Below are 17,596 nucleotides of genomic sequence, written 5' to 3' on the forward strand. Positions count from 1 at the left end.
ACTTTATTGAGGGTGTTAATGACCAAAGTTATTCTGTTTTAAAATAACTGGAATTGTTTTTATTTTTTTTTTAAATAACTAGTTTTTAGCTTTAGTTTTGTTTTTCAAGTCTTCTTAAGGTCATTCTTTTGTCCTCACCCAGGTATTCAGTGCCAAAGCTTTCCCTCTCTCTCTCATTTCTATTTGTCAAATGTAACTTTGTTCTTGAAGTTACCAAAAAAAATGTCAATAATTCCAATTACAAAAGTTACAATACAGGCTCCTGGGTGGCTCAGTCATTAAACGTTTGCCTTCGGCTCAGGGTGTGATTCCAGCGTTCTGGGATCGAGCCCCACGTCAGGCTTCTCTGCTGGGAGCCTGCTTCTTCCTCTCCCACTCCCCCTGCTTGTGTTCCCTCTCTCGCTGGCTGTGTCTCTGTCAAATAAATAAATAAGATCTTTAAAAGAAAAAAAAGCTACAATAAACATATGAAATGAAAAAAAATTATATACTCTTTCAACTTCAAAACTGAAAGATGAGAAATGCCTTGCTGATAATATTTTCTTTAGCGTGTGGTTCTTAGGCTCCTACATAGTACTGCTGGGTGCATGAAGATCAGTTCCAGCATAAGAAAGAATGCACAGACACCTGGGTTCTAATTCTAGTCCTCACTGTAATTTGAAATTCCAGTTCTGCCCCTAGGTCTGACTCTACACTAACACATTAAAATGTCCTTGATAATTACCGAAAACAACCCGTGAAGCTATCTTCACTTTCAGGATGCATTTTCTGGCCAGTTAGTAAGTTAGTGAGTACTTTGTATGGATCAAGAATTTCTGAGGCAGAGATTTAAAAGATAAACAAAAACTCGCATATCTTTGACCTCACAAAGCCTGGAATCTAGCAGAGAAGAGAAACATTATGCAAATAGTGATATGAATATTTATGTAGAGTCATGCCACCTGCTACAAAGGAAACATTTAGTGAGAAACAGAGTGTATAACCACGTAAGGTTTCTCTGAGGAAACAACATTAAAGCTCAGACATTCGGGATGGGCAAGGGTGAGACAAGTGAAGGGGAAGGGAGGTAGAGGAAAAGTGGTCCAGTCAGAAGGAATGAGAAGTACCAACTCAAGGAGATAGGAACTGAAAGGGAACTGTCGGAGCTGGAGATGGGAAAAGAGGCAAGCTGCATCTCTTGGGTGGATCGGTCAGACCCGCAGGGCCTACTTTGCAGATTATTGTCCATGTCATAGATAGTGGACTTCATCCTAGGTGCAGAAAGAAGTATAACATCTTCAATGCAAAGCTAGAAGCCCAAGGATGTCTGGTGATGTGGTCTGTATCTCCTGATGTACACAGGGCAGAGTAAGGTAAAGAATGGACAGGGGCCTGTGGAAAATAATCCTCAGAAGTCACTGAAGGTTTTCACACAGGGGTGTGATTTGATGACACGTGCATCTGTAGAAAATTCTGTTTGCTAAGTAGAGACTGGAAGAGGATACTTTTAATACAAGCAAAACTGATGATGTCTAGGACCGTGGGGTTAACAGTGGAGATGGAAAGAAGTAATCAGATTTGAGATATCACTCAAAAACACAATGGACTGGACACCTGGGTGGCTCAGTCAGTTAAGCATATGCCTTTGGCTCATATCATGATCTCAGGATCCTGGGATCGAGTCCCGTGTCGGGCTCTCTGCTCAGCAGGGGGTCTGCTTCTCCCTCTTCCTCTGTGTTCATGCTCTCTCTCTCTCTCTCTCTCCCTCTTAAATAAATAAATAAATAAATAAATAAATAAATAAAATCTTTTAAAACAACAACAACACCACAATGGACAAGACTTGGTGATTATAAAGCAGAGAGGGGACAGAGAGTGGGTGGTGCTGTGTGAGACATCTCAATTTCTCAAATAAGCCAGGGCAATACTGAACCACCCCTGGATCATATGCTACATGTACTGTCAGAGGAGGTGCAAACAGAATCTTTGTTGAGCTTGAAACTTCGATTTCTTCAAAAGAGCTTTAGTAAAAGTAAACTAAAACTAAGAGGTCCCGTTTAATTTCTAGACATCTGATATTAAAAAGTATACATTTAATTAACGACATATATTTAACTTCTAAGCCCTTAAGAAAAATAAGAGAAGTGGATACCCTTTAGCTCAACACCATGTTTATATGAATAAACACACCTGGGGCGCCTGGGTGGCTCAGTCAGTTAACCGTCTGCCTTGGGCTCAGATCATGATCTCAGGGTCCTGGGATCAAGCCCCACATCAGGCTCCCTGCTCAGTGGGGAACCTCCTTCTCCCTTCACCCCTCCCCTTGCTTGTGACCTCTCTCGCTCAAATAAATAAATAAAATCCTTTAAAACATAAATTAAAAAAAAAAGAATAAACACATCTTCATTTCTATGCGATTCCTGGATGACTCTCCGTACCCAGATCGCTCACTTTTACCCAAGCCACCGTCACCTCTCACCTGAATTCCTGTAAAAGCTCCTAACCAGGCCCTCTGTTCCCACTCTCACTCCCACAGTCTAGTCACCATACCTGTGCCAGAAATGATCCTTCAAGAACTTAAATCAGGTCATATCACATCTCCTCTCCAAACTTGTAATGGCTCCTGTCTCCTTCCGAAGGAAAGCTAGAGTCTTTAAAGAGCCCACAAGTCATTGCGATCTGACCATACCTAGTTCCCCCCATCTCACTCACTCCACTCCAGCCTAAGTGGTCTCACTGCTGTCCCTCAAACACCACAGGACTTCGGCCCTGGCAATCATCTCAGCCTAGTACATTCTTCTTCCACATGTCCACATATCTACATGGCTACTCTTTCTTCTAGTTTCAGTCTTTATTCAAATGTCACCTGTTGAGAAGGTCCACCCTGACACCCTATTAAAAACTGCAACCTGCTCCCCAATCCACCACCCTACTCTGTTCCACCCATAGCACTCTCAGTTCTTCTTACCCATATCTTTTACTTTTATCCATAGCACTAACCATGTTTTATATAATTTACTATTTATTATGATTATTTTTCATTGTTTATCTCTACCTGCTAGAATGCAATTTCTAAGGAAGTAGGGGTTTTTTCCATCTTGTGCACTGATAGATCATGTGCCTAGAATAATGCCTAGTATACAGTAGGTGCTCAATATATACCTGGAGAACAAATGAATGAAGGAAGGACAGAGTATTATCTGATTGAATCATGACCCAAACCCTGTAAGGTAATATGGGAACAATTACTTCTATGTCATAGATGAGAAAAAAGAACCTATAAGAATTTAAATAATTTTCCTATGTAGTTAATACAGTAAGCCAGAGCTTAAATCAGACTTCACGGCTTTTTTTTTTTTAATATTTTTTTTATTTATTTGACAGAGAAAGTGAGCACAAGTAGGAGAGAGAGAGAGTAGGACAGAGAGAGAGAGGGAGAAGCAGGCTCCCTGCAAAGCAGGGAGCCTGAAAACGGGGCTCGATCCCAGGACCCCAGGATCATGATCTGAGCCGAAGACAGACGCTTAACTAACTGAGCCACCCAGGTGTCCCAGATTTCTTGACTCTTAAGTTCAGTAAATTCATTTATCCTTAATGCTTCCCAGTCATCAGATTGTGATTTTTTTTATTTGAGTATAGTTGACACACAATATTAAATTAGTTTTGGGTATACAACATAGTGATTCAACATCTCTATATGTTATGCTATACTCACCAAAAGGGTAGCTACCATCTGTCTCCATACGTCACTACTACAATATCATTGACTATATTTCCTATGCTGTACTTTTCATTCCCATGACTTATTCATTTCATAACTGGAAGTCTGTATCACCCACTCCCCTTCAGCCATTTTGCCCACCCCCAGCCCTCTTCCCTCTGGCAACTACCAGTTTATTCTTTATATAACTGCATAATATTCCATTATATGTATATATACCACATCTTTTTCCGTTCATCTATGGATTAATACTTAATTGCTTCATATCTTGGATAGTGTAAATAATGCCTTTTTGAGGAACCTCCATACTGTTTTCCACAGTGGCAGCACCAGTTTGCATTTCCACCAACAGTGCACAAGAGTTTCTTTTTCTCTACATCCTCGACAACACTTGTTATTTCCTGTCTTTTTTATTTTAGCCATTCCCAGTCATCAGGATTACAGCTTGTACATGCATGTGCAAACATACACACATGCTCACACACACACACACACACACACACACACACAAACATTCCCCATCCAGACTGTTAGCCTACCTTAAGGTTTGTTTCTCTCTCCTACAAGTAGTATTTGCCTAAGTAATAAGAGAGGAAGTTGGTATCAGTGGTTCTCTCTCCCTGAAAATCAGTAAGCTATCAGGAAAATAAAAAGAGAGAATTTATTTCTCCTGCCATCAGCAAAATCCTCAGATATGGTTATAAAGCTGGGCAAACAATACAGAACAAGATAATGTGGCAAGCAAGTTAAAGTTCATTATATTACGGTGACTAGACCTTAGTTACACAAAATCCTCTAAAAAGGCTGAGCTTTAAAGACATTCCAATTTACCATGAGTATTAAAGATACAGAAACCAGGGAAGGGGCAAGAACCTTCTTGGCTTCTATAACCTCAACTAACATGCAAATGAGTCTTCTTGTAAGAGCCTTAGAAGAAAACAAACCAAGTAACTAGAATGGGGGGATGAAAGGGGCTACAGATACAAAGTCTGAGAGAAAATAATGACATTTATCAATAACAAACGTTCCCTAAATACTTTTCCTTTTAAAAGTAAAAAACTATTTTCTTGTATTTTTCCAATTATAAAAATTTGTAAATTTTTCATATTTTATTAAAATTGATAACATCTATAATCCCATCAGCCAAAGAAAACCATTTACCACTTTAGATGATCAGAAAACCTTTCTAGATTTCTATGAATATATACAAAATTTTAATTGGGTCACTTTATACATGTTTATAAACCCCTTTCACTTAACTACTATCACAAACATCTTTCAAATACATAAAAATATAGTTCTACATCCACATTGTAAGGTCTGCATAATTCTTCATTATATGGATATAACGTAATTCATTTACCTAACTCCTTATTGTGAGATTTTGAGTTGTCCACAATTTGTTTCCTTTCATAAACAGCTATGCACCGGATATTCCTACACACTTGAATATTCCCACATATAGGATTGTGTACACATGGGATTTCATTTTTAAAAATTAAAGAATTGGAATTGCGAAGTCAAAGGACAAAAATATTTCTATGTCTTTTAATACATATTCCCTGACTATTCTCCAGAAAGGTGATTCCAAATTTATACTCACAGCAACAACATAAAATAGTCATTTCCCCACACCAAGTACTACTGTTTTTATCTTTATTGATTTAATAGGTGAAAATTAGTCTCTCAGAGATGTTTTATGTGCATTTTTATTATAAAATTTCATATGCTTACTGGCACAATCTTCTTCTACTTCTACTTCTTTTTATAATGGCCTGTTTATAAATCCCCAAATCCACAGAAATAGAATCACTGGGAGTGAATCCCCAGACTCTGAACTCAGCACTCACAAAATCAGCAGATGATTCTCATAAACACTCAAATCCGAGAATCACTAGCCCATACGTTAAATGTTTATAGAGCTGAAAAGCTTACTCTGTTTCAATAGATCTATTCAATAAGCAGGCAGAGCATGAAGATCAGGAGATACTTCCAGAAGTTTAAAAAGAAAAAGGCTCAGAGAGGCTGAGTAACTTACCCAAGGTCACACAGCTAACCAAAGAAAGAACTCTTCATAATTCTACAAAACAGAGATAAGACATAATCCGATTTCAGAAATATTAAAATTGTGCCTCCTAAGCTGAAGCCTATTTGGTACTAAACAGTGTGACACAGGCAACTCACATTTAACCTTAGAGTTAAAACTCTCAACATAGGGAAGCCTTATATAACATTTTTATGTTTCAAACTGATACTTTAAGAAAGGAATTAAAAACAAACACTCCTACGGAAGAAACAAAGAGGAAGTGTGTTGGGGAGGAAGGTGTGTTACAAAGCCCCCACTAATTCTCTATACTGACGAAACCACAAAAAGCTGTAACGTTTCCAATTCACTTTGAAACGGGGGGTGTTTTCCAAGGCCAGATGAAAAATGCCATACTTAAGGCAACCCTGTGCATTGCATTGTAATGATTTCTAGTGTGGAACTATGATCCAGTGGGAAAACAAGCGTTTTGGAGCAAACAGACCTTTGCCATTTACTAACTATGCAGCCTTGTTATTAAATTCTTTGTGTCACAGTTTCCTAATCTGTAAAATGAGAGAACAATTCCAACCTCAGAGCATTTTTTATGAAGATAAAAAGAAAAAAGGAAAGAAAATAGATAAAGTACTGTGTATCTAGTAGGTGCCTGGTTATTCTGTTTTTTCCTGAAGATATGATTAAGAATTAGAGTTCTGAAAGACTGACTTACTAACTTGGCAGAAACTGACTGCTTCCGTATGATCTCACAGTATTTTGACAGCTAACTAACTGTTCAGTGCACGATAGCTGTAGTAAGCTATCAAGCAAAATAGGACCCACCAAAAGCCTATTAAGTCATCCAAAAAAAGCTGAGTTATTGCTAAAGAGATAGTGATGCATAGTTATCAGGAAAAAAAAGACCTCTGCAATACCCAAAACATTATCTGCATGTGAAGTTTGATTTGGAGGGCATTTTACATAAAAACAGAAAACTCATAATGCTTTCTCTTCTTGAGATGAGCTCAAACATTAAAGAAATGGGGGAGCAACCCAAGATGGAGGCATAGGACGATCCTGAACTCCACCTATGGGCACACCAAACCTACAGCTACGGATAGAACAATTCCCTCTGAAAAAGACCTGAAAACTAGCTGAACAGCTCCTTCATAACAAACAGTAAAAGGGCCACTTCAAGGTGGGTAGGAGAGGCAGAGACATGGTCTTGACAAAAATACCACCCCCAGTGCCACAACCCAGCATCGAGAAGGATGTCACAAAACCAGAGCTTCTCCCCGACGAGCAAGGGGTTTATGCCCCACAAGGTACCCCAACCCTTGGGACCTGCAATGGAGACATGAGCCTTGCAAAACATCTGGCTTTGAAAACCAAAGGAGCTCCTATCAGAAGACCCAAAGGATTATATGGAATGGAGATACTTCTCTTAAAGAGCTTGCATGCAGACTCACCCCAGGGACCAGCACAAAAGTATAAGTTTGAAAAGTACCTAGACTATATGTGAAGGTAATTCATTTGCTAATCTTAAAGCATCTGCCAGGGGGCAGGGGCCCATTGAGACTCTCTCGGGAGATGGGAGGTGATGGCGGGCACCATCTTTTTGCTCTCCTATTACCCCACTAAAGGTGGCAGGATACCCTGGTCCTGTGTTCTCCCACAAACCCACAAAAGCTGGCAGGCATGTCCTAGCCTAGCACTCTCCCACTGCCTTCCTAAGCCAGATACCAATGCACTACACAAAGAGGACATCCCTTGATCATCTGGTGGCCAGGGGCTTCAGTTGGTGGGCCTCAGGGGACTGAAACATTGAAGAGAAAGTTCTGGGTAGGCTACCACCCCCAGGGCACTACACAGACATCAGACTGAAACACACCCTCTCCCCACCACTGCCCCCATCCCCCAGCCCTGGTCTTTCAGTTTCACCCTGAAGGGCAGACTTCAGGTTTGTCACACATCTAGAAGCTACTGAGCTGCTCTAAGGGAACATAAGCTGGGTTGTCATCTTTATGCTCTCCTTTAATGTCACTATAGCTCACCACTACCTCCCAGAAAGAGGCTGGGACTAAAGAATACAATAACTGAACTGAAAAATACACTAGAGAGGTTAAACAACAGACAAGCAGAAGAAAGGATCACTGAGCTTGAAGACAGAGCAGTGAAACTCACCCAGAGCAGCAAAAAGAAAAAAATAATTTTTAAAAGTGAAGACAGTCCAAGGGACCTACTGGACAACATCAGGCAGAATAACATTTGCATTATAGGGAGAAGAGAAAGAAGAGCATTAAAGAGAGAAAGGGACAGAAGACTTATTTGAAGAAACAATGGCTGAAAAAGCATTTGACAAAATTCAACAACCATTTATGAAAAAAAATTCTCAACAAAGTAGGTATAGAAGAAACATATATCAACATAGTAAAGGCCATATATGAAAGCCCACAGCTAAAGCCATACTCAATGGTGAAAAGCTGAAGGATTTTTCTCTAAGAGCAGGAACAAGACAGGGATACCAACTCTCACCACTTTTATTCAACATAGTATTAGCAGTTCTAGCCACATCAATTAGGCAAGAAAAAGAAAAAAAAAAAAAGCATCCAAATTGGAAAGGAAGAAGTAAAACCATCACTATTTGACATTTGCAGATTACATGATTTTATATTATAGTGAACCTAAAGACTGCTAGAACTAATAAATGAATTCAGTCCAATTGCATCAAAAAGAATAAAATTTAACCAAGAAGATAAAAGGACTGTACACTGAAAACAAGACACTGATGAAAGAAACTGAAGAAGACACAAAAGAATGGGAAAATACTCCATGCTCATAGATTGGAAGAATTAATACTGTTAAAATGTCCATATTACCCTAAACAATCTATACACTCAATGCAATTCCTATCAAAATCCCATTGGCATTTTTCAAAGAAACAGAACAACAATTCTAAAATTTGTATGGAACCACAAAATAGCCAAGCCAATAGCCAAGACTACACATAGCCAAGGCAATCTTGAGAAAGAACAAAGCTAGGGACCTCAGGCTCCCTGATTTCAAACTATATTACAAAGCTACAATAATCAAAACACTACGGTACTGGCATAAAAACAGAAATATAGATCAATGAAATAGAATAGAGAGCCCAGAAATAAACCCACATATACATGGTTAATTAATTTACAATAAAGAAGGCAAGAATACACAATGGGGAAAGGACAGCCTCTTTAACAAATGGTGCTGGGAAAACCGGACAGCCACATGCAAAAGAACTAAACTACTATCTTACATCTTACATAAAAATTAACTCAAAATAGTTTAAAGACTTGAACATAAGACCTGAAGCCGTAAAACTCCTAAAAGAAAATATAGGCAGTGAGCTGCTTGACACCTATCTTGGCAGTGACTTTTCGGCTCTAACTCCAAAAGCAAAGGCAACAAAAGCAGAAATAAACAAATGAAACTACATCAAACTAAAAACCTCTGCACAGCAAAGGAAACCAGCAATAAAATGAAAAGGCAGCCTACGAAATGGAAGAAAATATTTGCAAATCATAAATGTAGTAAGGGGCTAAGATCCAAAATATATTTTTAAAAAACTCATATAACTGAATAGCAAAAAAACAACCTGATTAAAAAATGGGCAGACAATTTTCCAAAGAAGACATTCAGATGGACAACAGGTACATAAAAAGATGCTCAATATCACTCATCATCAGGTAAATGCAAATCAAAACAATAATGAGAGATGTCTCACACCTGTTAGAATGGCTATTATCAAAAAGATAACAAGTGCTGGCAGGGATGTGGAGAAAAGGGACCTTCCAGGCACTATAGGTAGGAATGTAAATTAGTGCAGCCACTCTGGAAGAGAGTACTAAGGTTCCGCAAAAAATTAAAAATAGAACTACCACGTGGTCCAGCAATTCCACTTCTGGGTATTTATCTGGGTGTTAAAACCCAAACACTAATTTGAAAAAAGATGTACCCCTCCATGTTCAATGCAGCATTATCTATACTAGTCAAGATATGGAAACAATCTAAGTATCCATCAATGAATGAATGATTAAAGAAGATGTAGATATATATAATATATATATTTATATTAGATTATATATATTAGATTATATATATTAGATTATATAATTATATATATATATATATATATATATATATATATATAATGGAATGCTACTCAGACATAAAAAAATAATGAAATCTTGCCATTTGTGACAACATGAATGGACCCTGAGGGTTTTATGCTAAGTGAAATAAGAAAAAGACAAATACCATAAGATACCATTTATATGTGGAATCTAAAAAACAAAGCAAACAATCAAAGAAAACAAAACAGAACTCATAGATATAGAGAACAGCATTAATGGCAGTTTCCACGGGGCAGGGAGGCTGGGGAATGAGTTAAATGGGTAGAGGGAGTAAAGAGGTACAAACTTCCAGTTATAGAATAAGTAAGCATGGGGATATAATGCAGCATGGTCAATACAGTCAATAATATTGTGGTACATATTTGAAAATGCCAAGAGAGTAAATCTTAAAAGTTCTCATCACAAGAAAAAAACATTTTTTGTAACTTTGTATAGTGATGGATGGTAACTAGACTTATTGTGGTCATTGTTTTGCATTATATACAAATATTTCATATACAAATATTGAATTGTTGTACACATGAAACTGATGTTAAATATTAATTATTCCCCAATTTTAGAAATATTAAGGAATGAAACATATGCTGTATCACTCAAGCTAGACATAATATTCAAAGCTACGGAAAACAATCAAAAGTTTTTAAATAATTTGGTAAGCTCCTCAGCAGTACTCAATGCTTTTTGGTAAAAGATAAATTTTGAATGCTAATTTTCAAGAAATGGTAGGTAGTATTTCTTATATATTGAGATGCTTTCTCAAAAATAATCTTATGAGCTGCCTATGTTTCTTAAAACGTAAAGGAAAATATAATGTATGTCATATGTTATCCCTTTAAATTTAAAGCAAGTTAAAAACTGAAATGAATTTATCCTAAAACAACTCCTAGTTTCTTAATTCCACAAATTTAAAAATTAAGTTTTTTTGTTATTCACTATATCTCCAAGGTTAGTAGTATATCCAATATTCCAATTCTGGATTTTGCAGATCTATATCTATGTATAGTTTTGCAGATTAAGAGAAGAAAATCAGGGACTCTCTGTGTAACAGTTATGCAGGGACTCTCTGTATAACGTTTATTTAATATATGTAATATATAATTAATAATATATAATAAATAATATGCAATAATATACATTATTTAATATAACCTAAACTTGAATTAGCCAAAAAAGGCTACTTCTTTTTTTAAGACAGTCAAAAGATTTCACTACATTTTAGCTAATATGCCTAAGGAAGCCATGAAGTGGTCTGGGAGCTCCTCAGGGAGGGGCGTGGTCTTTTTCTCCTCATTTTATATCAGCCAGTCTATGTGTGCCTGGGGCAAGTAAGTACATTACAAAATGTACACTGTATAAATGAATCCCATATTATTCAAATACTGATGCTTCTGATGTATAAGTGTAAAATATATCACATTTCATCACTTCACTTGGCTATTAGATTTCTTAATTTAAGGTGAACCACATTATCAGTTCATCCATAGCATTATATCTTCAATGACCAGACTGATAATTCTGATAAAACTAGAAGTCACTGTTATGACTGTTGATGTTGGTTTTGTTTTTAACTGAGGTGGCTGAGAATTTGATTAAGTGGGCTCTAATGTCCGAATGATATTATCAATTGTGTTTACAAACCGTGTAAGCCTTCCTTTGCTATTTAGCACAGACATTTTTAAATATTTCTTTTAAAACAAAAAGAAAGAAAGATACATTTTAAAGAATAAATATTACAGGCTCTTATCTGGATGGTAGTTTAAAGGACAGAAGACAGAGAATATCTTTGTGGGCTGGCAAATTTTAATACTCATCCAGAAGCTTGATTTACAATATCTTGATCACTGGAGTGTTCTGAAGTTTAATTGATTAATATTTATGAAATGTTCAAAGTGCAAATTCTCATACTTGTGATGTAAATATGAAAATATTTATATCAAGGTTAGCACTTGCTATTTTTAATTCAATCTACAATTCACTAAGAATCAGTACAAGCACACACCAGTAGAATGCAGTTTACATCAAATAAAGTATTTTCATAACACTGAATTTAGATATATTTGTAAATAAAAAATTTAAACCTCTCTTCATGAGAGTTACTATTATATAAATCATTTGCCAGTTTTCAATTGTCAGAAAACTGTAGAATCAATTTCTTTATATAATACGCCCTTAAACATAGAGAGGTTGTTTATGTAAAATAAGAATTTACCATTTAGTATTTTGCCCATACAGGCCTGAAATTATGACCTTCATAATGAATGCTATACAGGAGTCTGTCGGAGCTGGCATGGACTGACTGCCTAGCATGTGTAAAGCATTGTGTGTTCTACAGATGTGATCAACTCACGTGCTAACCTTAGAAAATAATTATGATGATGCACACTTATTTTCCCCATCTTACAGAAAGGCCATTAGGATCTTAAGCAAACTGCCCCCAAATTACTCAGAAAGCAAGTAGCCCAGGCTTGTCCTCTGAACCACTCCAATAGCGTTCATAGTAGCCAGTGTTAATAAAAACCCCTTTGGAAAGAGAAAAAGAAAAATCTTCATAATAACCCTACTATAGAGCAGTTTAAAAGGTAAAGCATAAAAAGTCCATTAATTCCATGTGTTTTCAACTCCCCATTTATCCTTTAATCAACTTACATTTGCATCCGACCCATAATAACACAAAAATGTTAACTATTTCCCTGTATCGTACTGCGTTCTAACTATTAACATTGCTGGGCCCTTTTCAAAACACACCCCCTCAAGCCATTTTTCTTGGGATCCTTGAAAGAACCCCTGGTGGTGGCAACAGCAGGGATTGCTACCCCTGTTAGGCGATACAAGGTTTTAAAGACACGGAAGCTCAGAATGCAGAAGTGAGGAGACTAACTGGAGATGGAGAATCCCAAAGCTGCTGGAGCTTCCATCCCCAGTGCTTAGAACAGAGCTTAGCACACAGTTAAGTACTGGATTTACAGCCATATAAAACCATGACCCGGGTCTGCTACTCATAAGCCAGTGTTCTCTTTACCCATTGTCATGTTGTCACTCTCCTCATGGCGTATGGGGCTCGAAGCATGACTTGGAGCAAGGTGCACTGGAAATGTGATTTATTCATTTTCATGGCAAGAAACTCATTAAAAATACATTATGCTACCGGAAGAAATAGGTAAAGTTATTTTTATCAATAATATGGCTTATCAAAAGAATACAGTGCCTTCTAAAAGTGAGGCCAACACAGTAACGCTAAAGCATCAAATTAACAGTTGTTTAACTGAAGTTGTTATTTCCTTTAAAAGATATTTTTTGAGACTGGATCATTACATTTTCTTAATTGGCCCACAGAGGAGGGATTGGAAATTTCTCTCCTACAGGGATGCTCCAAGGATGGAATGAGATACTGTTCAGAAAGTACTTAGCATACAGCTCTGATTCATAAAGCTTTACTTGGTAAATTCAAATAAGTCTAATTCAAAATGACAAAATAAAAACTGTACCCACAGAGCCCTTCAAATCTCACATGACCCTGGCTTTCCAACATAGTTCTTTTAGTAGTGGTTCATTATTTAGTTTCAATTTTTAAAAGTGTTCACATCTTTCCCTTATTACTTTTATAATCACACATGTTATAGGAAATTTAGAAAAATAAAAAGAAAATAACATCAGCTGTCTTATCCCAAGCCAGAGATAATCACTATTAGGGCTTTAGTTAATTTGTTTATATTCTGTCTTAACTGAAAAAGCAAAAAAGACAAACATGGGTGAGGATAAAGGGGAAGTAGGAACATTTAAAATTTATGCCATAATGTCCTGCATACCTGCTCTTTGGGCCCCAAATTTGGCCCTGACCTTTAGGACAGTCAACACAAGACGGAAAAATGTTCATTTCACACTTCACATTATCAGTGAGATTAAAAGCATAGGAATGGCTCAGAAGGGAGACAAGTATTCTTGGAATTAAAATTTAACAGGACATTTTTCTACAGGTTCCTCATAAAGAATACTGAACATTATAATGACCATGTATCAGTCCTTACCCCAGACCTGAGTTTCATAGAATCATCCTGTCTTACAAACCTAGAAATGGATTAATGGCATTATCACAAGTAATTCTACATTTCACTAATGCAATGCCTTTTGACACACAACTTTTGAAAATAACCTGATTTAGGAATGTACTTTAAAAGATCGACTAGATGGCGGGATGGATGTCCTTCAAGCAATTTCTACTGACAGCCATCTCTCACATAAGATACTACTCAGTAGCAAGCACCAGTAAAATGCCTGGAATACAGTCTTCCTTTCCTGCCAGTTGAACAGAGAACCATATGTCCTACCAGACAATAAAATATAAACGTAAAGACCCCTTCAAAGCCAAGCACGTACAAATGCAAGGCACCCAGCCTCAGAGAGAGTGCTACCATACCAACAGATTTTCTCCAAAACTCATTCTGGAGAGTCTCCAGGAATTGGATTAAAATAACTTAATATTTAAGGGCGCCTGGGTGGCTCAGTCGTTGGGCGTCTGCCTTCGGCTCAGGGCGTGATCCCGGCATTATGGGATCAAGCCCCGCATCAGGCTCCTCCGCTAGGAGCCTGCTTCTTCCTCTCCCACTCCCCCTGCCTGTGTTCCCTCTCTCGCTGGCTATCTCTATCTCTGTCAAATAAATACATAAAATCTTTAAAAAAATAAAAAAAAAATTTTAAATAATAAAATAACTTAATATTTAGCTTTAAAACAATCCAGGGAGAAGAGGCTAAAGGGGTAATGACTGGGAAACAAAAAAATTAATTATTAATGAAAAAGGATTGCCATATTTTGATAATTACTGAGTGATGGGTTTAAAGAGTTCATAATTAAAAAGTGAAAATGAAAATCTAATAAAGTATCGAAGGGAAGTCTAACATTGTACAGCACTAGTCTTAATGTAGACTTTAAGATAAACTATTTATGAGGATACCAAGAAACTTAAAATATACATATATATATCTCACATACAATTATATGTTTTTACAAATACGCATGTTTTATATATTTTTTCTTACAAATACAATTATATACACACATATATAATATGAATGCTTCTTTTAAATCAATTATAAGCTTGGAAACATTGACCAACATAATAAAAATTTTATAGGTACCTGTCTTTATGGCAATAATTAATTAACAGGGTCAGTCTCCAGTCTAGGCTCCTTGTAATTCCAAATAATAAAATGTATCAATTTATAAAAGAAGTTTCTTTGTGTTCTCTAAAACAGGCATCTAGCTTGTTCAAAAGAATTATCAAATGATTAAGAAACAAGCTAAAGGGGGGGCGCCTGGGTGGCACAGTGGTTAAGCGTCTGCCTTCGGCTCAGGGCGTGATCCCGGCGTTATGGGATCGAGCCCCACATCAGGCTCTTCTGCTATGAGCCTGCTTCTTCCTCTCCCACTCCCCCTGCTTGTGTTCCCTCTCTCGCTAGCTGTCTCTATCTCTGTCGAATAAATAAATAAAATCTTTAAAAAAATAAAAAAGAAACAAGCTAAAGGGAAAGTGGCTAATTTTTTTCAGATTTGTTAATCCATCCAGAAATATTTAAGACATTCTATACATATAGTCTGGTAGTTAAGTACATAAACTTTGGAGCTTAGATGCCTAAATTTAAATCCCAACTCTGTCACTGCCTATGTAATCCTGGACATTCTGTGCCCCAATTTCCTATCCTGTAAAATGAGGGTAAAAGTAGTTACCTACCTCTTGGGTAAATGCGTTAGTCTAGGTAAGCCCTTTAAAAGACTGGTATAGTAATGGCTGGTAAATGTTAGCTATATTAAAGATAATCACCATCATCACAATAATGACTGCTATTAATATTTTAACTAGCCTATCAGAAGTTGATTCCTACTGATGTTTATGCCAGTGGTCCCTTACAGGGCAGGCTGATAGAGCTTAAATGATCAGGGCTATATGCTGGATTCAAGTAGATTAGCTCACAATTGGCTCTTGTTCACAGATTCAAAGGCCAAGGTAAAATTAATAAAACCTGAAGGCAATTTGGTATTATCCCTGATTTAAAGAGGTGGCACTAAAGAGTATCTAAATCCTGACTACGCCTAGTATAAAATCATTGGCCTAAAATACCCACACTTAGATTTTTAGTTGGAAATCAGTTTGGACAAAAGGTCAATCAATCAATAATATGTGGAGAACAAACACATGGTCACTTTTTTGGAAGGCAGTTTAATTGCACTCTGGGTCTGTCAGATGAGTGATGTCACTTCCAAAGCTGATTTTCAGGTGGACATCCACAATGACTGTGTGAGATGGACCCCCAAAAGACCACAGCGCACATGTTCACGGGAGTCAGAGAACAATTCTTGGTGGGGAAAGGCAGAAGGGTCACACTACACCAGCAAGAGTTGTAATTTGGCCCAATTCCTAAAATTTGACAAAGTTTCCCTCTAGGGACTCCAGTCTTCCCTGTCCTTGTACCTCAAGGAATTGGGGGGGGCGGCTATCATCAATAATCTAAAAATAAACAGGAGGGATGGGGGGTTTTTTTGGGTTTGGTTTTGTTTCGTTTCATATAATCAAGAGGCCTACTCTTCAAATGCCTGGATAAAAGGTACACTTGATGACTTTAAACAGCTATTTGCCAGTGGAGAAAACACACTGCACTGTGCAAATGCAAACTGAGATAACTCCTGTTCTCATCAGCTACTTAGTTCTTTGCAAACTCTTAACAGGAAAGGTGGGGACCATCCTTGGAATAAGTAGCCTAGAAAGCAGAACAGTTTAAAATTTAAAAAAAAAAGAAAGAAAGAAAAAAAGGCTACAAAATTACTACTGTTCCACCTCATATGAATGAATGACATGGGGGTATCGCCTCCCCTGGTTTAGCACCAAGGTCTAGAGGAAGCCCTCCCCAGGAGAGACTGTAGAGGTTATACATAATTCCTGGCTTACAGCATGCAATTGTCCAAAATACAGTGGTTATGTGCTTGGGAGTGACAGATTCTTCATCCAAGGACTGGATGTTATGTTAAAAAACAGTAGGGTTTCAGAAAATCAAATATGATATCCACCCAGCGGGGTTTATGACTCTGGAGAATATCAACTCATGAGGATCTATCAGACATTTAAGAATGTCCTAAGAGGTTTAAAACTGTATGAGAAAGTAAATTATGAAGGGGAAAAAAAAAACCAAAACAGCAGGGCAGAAAATTTAAAACATATGAGGTGTAAATCTGGGTTGTCAAGAGCTAGAATTATCAAGAGGAATAAATTAAAAGAATTAAGAAAAGACTTAAAAAAAAAAATCCCGGAAAATAAGATAAGAAACACAAACAAACATGCAGTATAGAAGGATATAAACATAATTTAACACCTGTCATCTAGTATACAATAAAGAAGTATTGGAAGTATGAATAAAATGATTTTTAAAAAGAAGCACAATTTTAAATTATTAAAAAACTGAAATATGATTTAAGAAATAGAAAACATGGTAATTGAAACATAAAAAGTAAAAAATTAAAGTAACTAAGGTTAAGAATTGGCAGGAAACAGGGGCGACTGGGTGGCACAGCGGTTAGGCGTCTGCCTTCGGCTCAGAGCGTGATCCCGGCGTCATGGGATCGAGCCCCACATCAGGCTCCTCCGCTATGAGCCTGCTTCTTCCTCTCCCACTCCCCCTGCTTGTGTTCCCTCTCTCGCTGGCTGTCTCTATCTTTGT

General features: G+C 37.2%; 1 protein-coding gene across 2 annotated transcripts in view; it reads right to left on the reverse strand.

Annotated features, from left to right (window-relative positions):
• PRKD1 (protein kinase D1) overlaps positions 1-17,596 on the reverse strand; it is a 311,194-nt gene that overhangs the window by 275,140 nt on the left and 18,458 nt on the right. Inside the window, exon 1 of one of the 2 annotated variants that reach the window (XM_057306366.1) lies at positions 5,739-9,747. The exons of the other annotated variant lie outside the window; for it this stretch is intronic. The gene's annotated coding sequence lies outside the window, so the exon portion shown is untranslated. Of the gene's footprint in view, positions 1-5,738; positions 9,748-17,596 lie in introns of those variants that run through there. 2 annotated transcript variants of the gene reach the window in all.

Source organism: Ursus arctos, unplaced genomic scaffold (genome assembly GCF_023065955.2).
Source record: "Ursus arctos isolate Adak ecotype North America unplaced genomic scaffold, UrsArc2.0 scaffold_37, whole genome shotgun sequence".
Taxonomy (NCBI): domain Eukaryota; kingdom Metazoa; phylum Chordata; class Mammalia; order Carnivora; family Ursidae; genus Ursus; species Ursus arctos.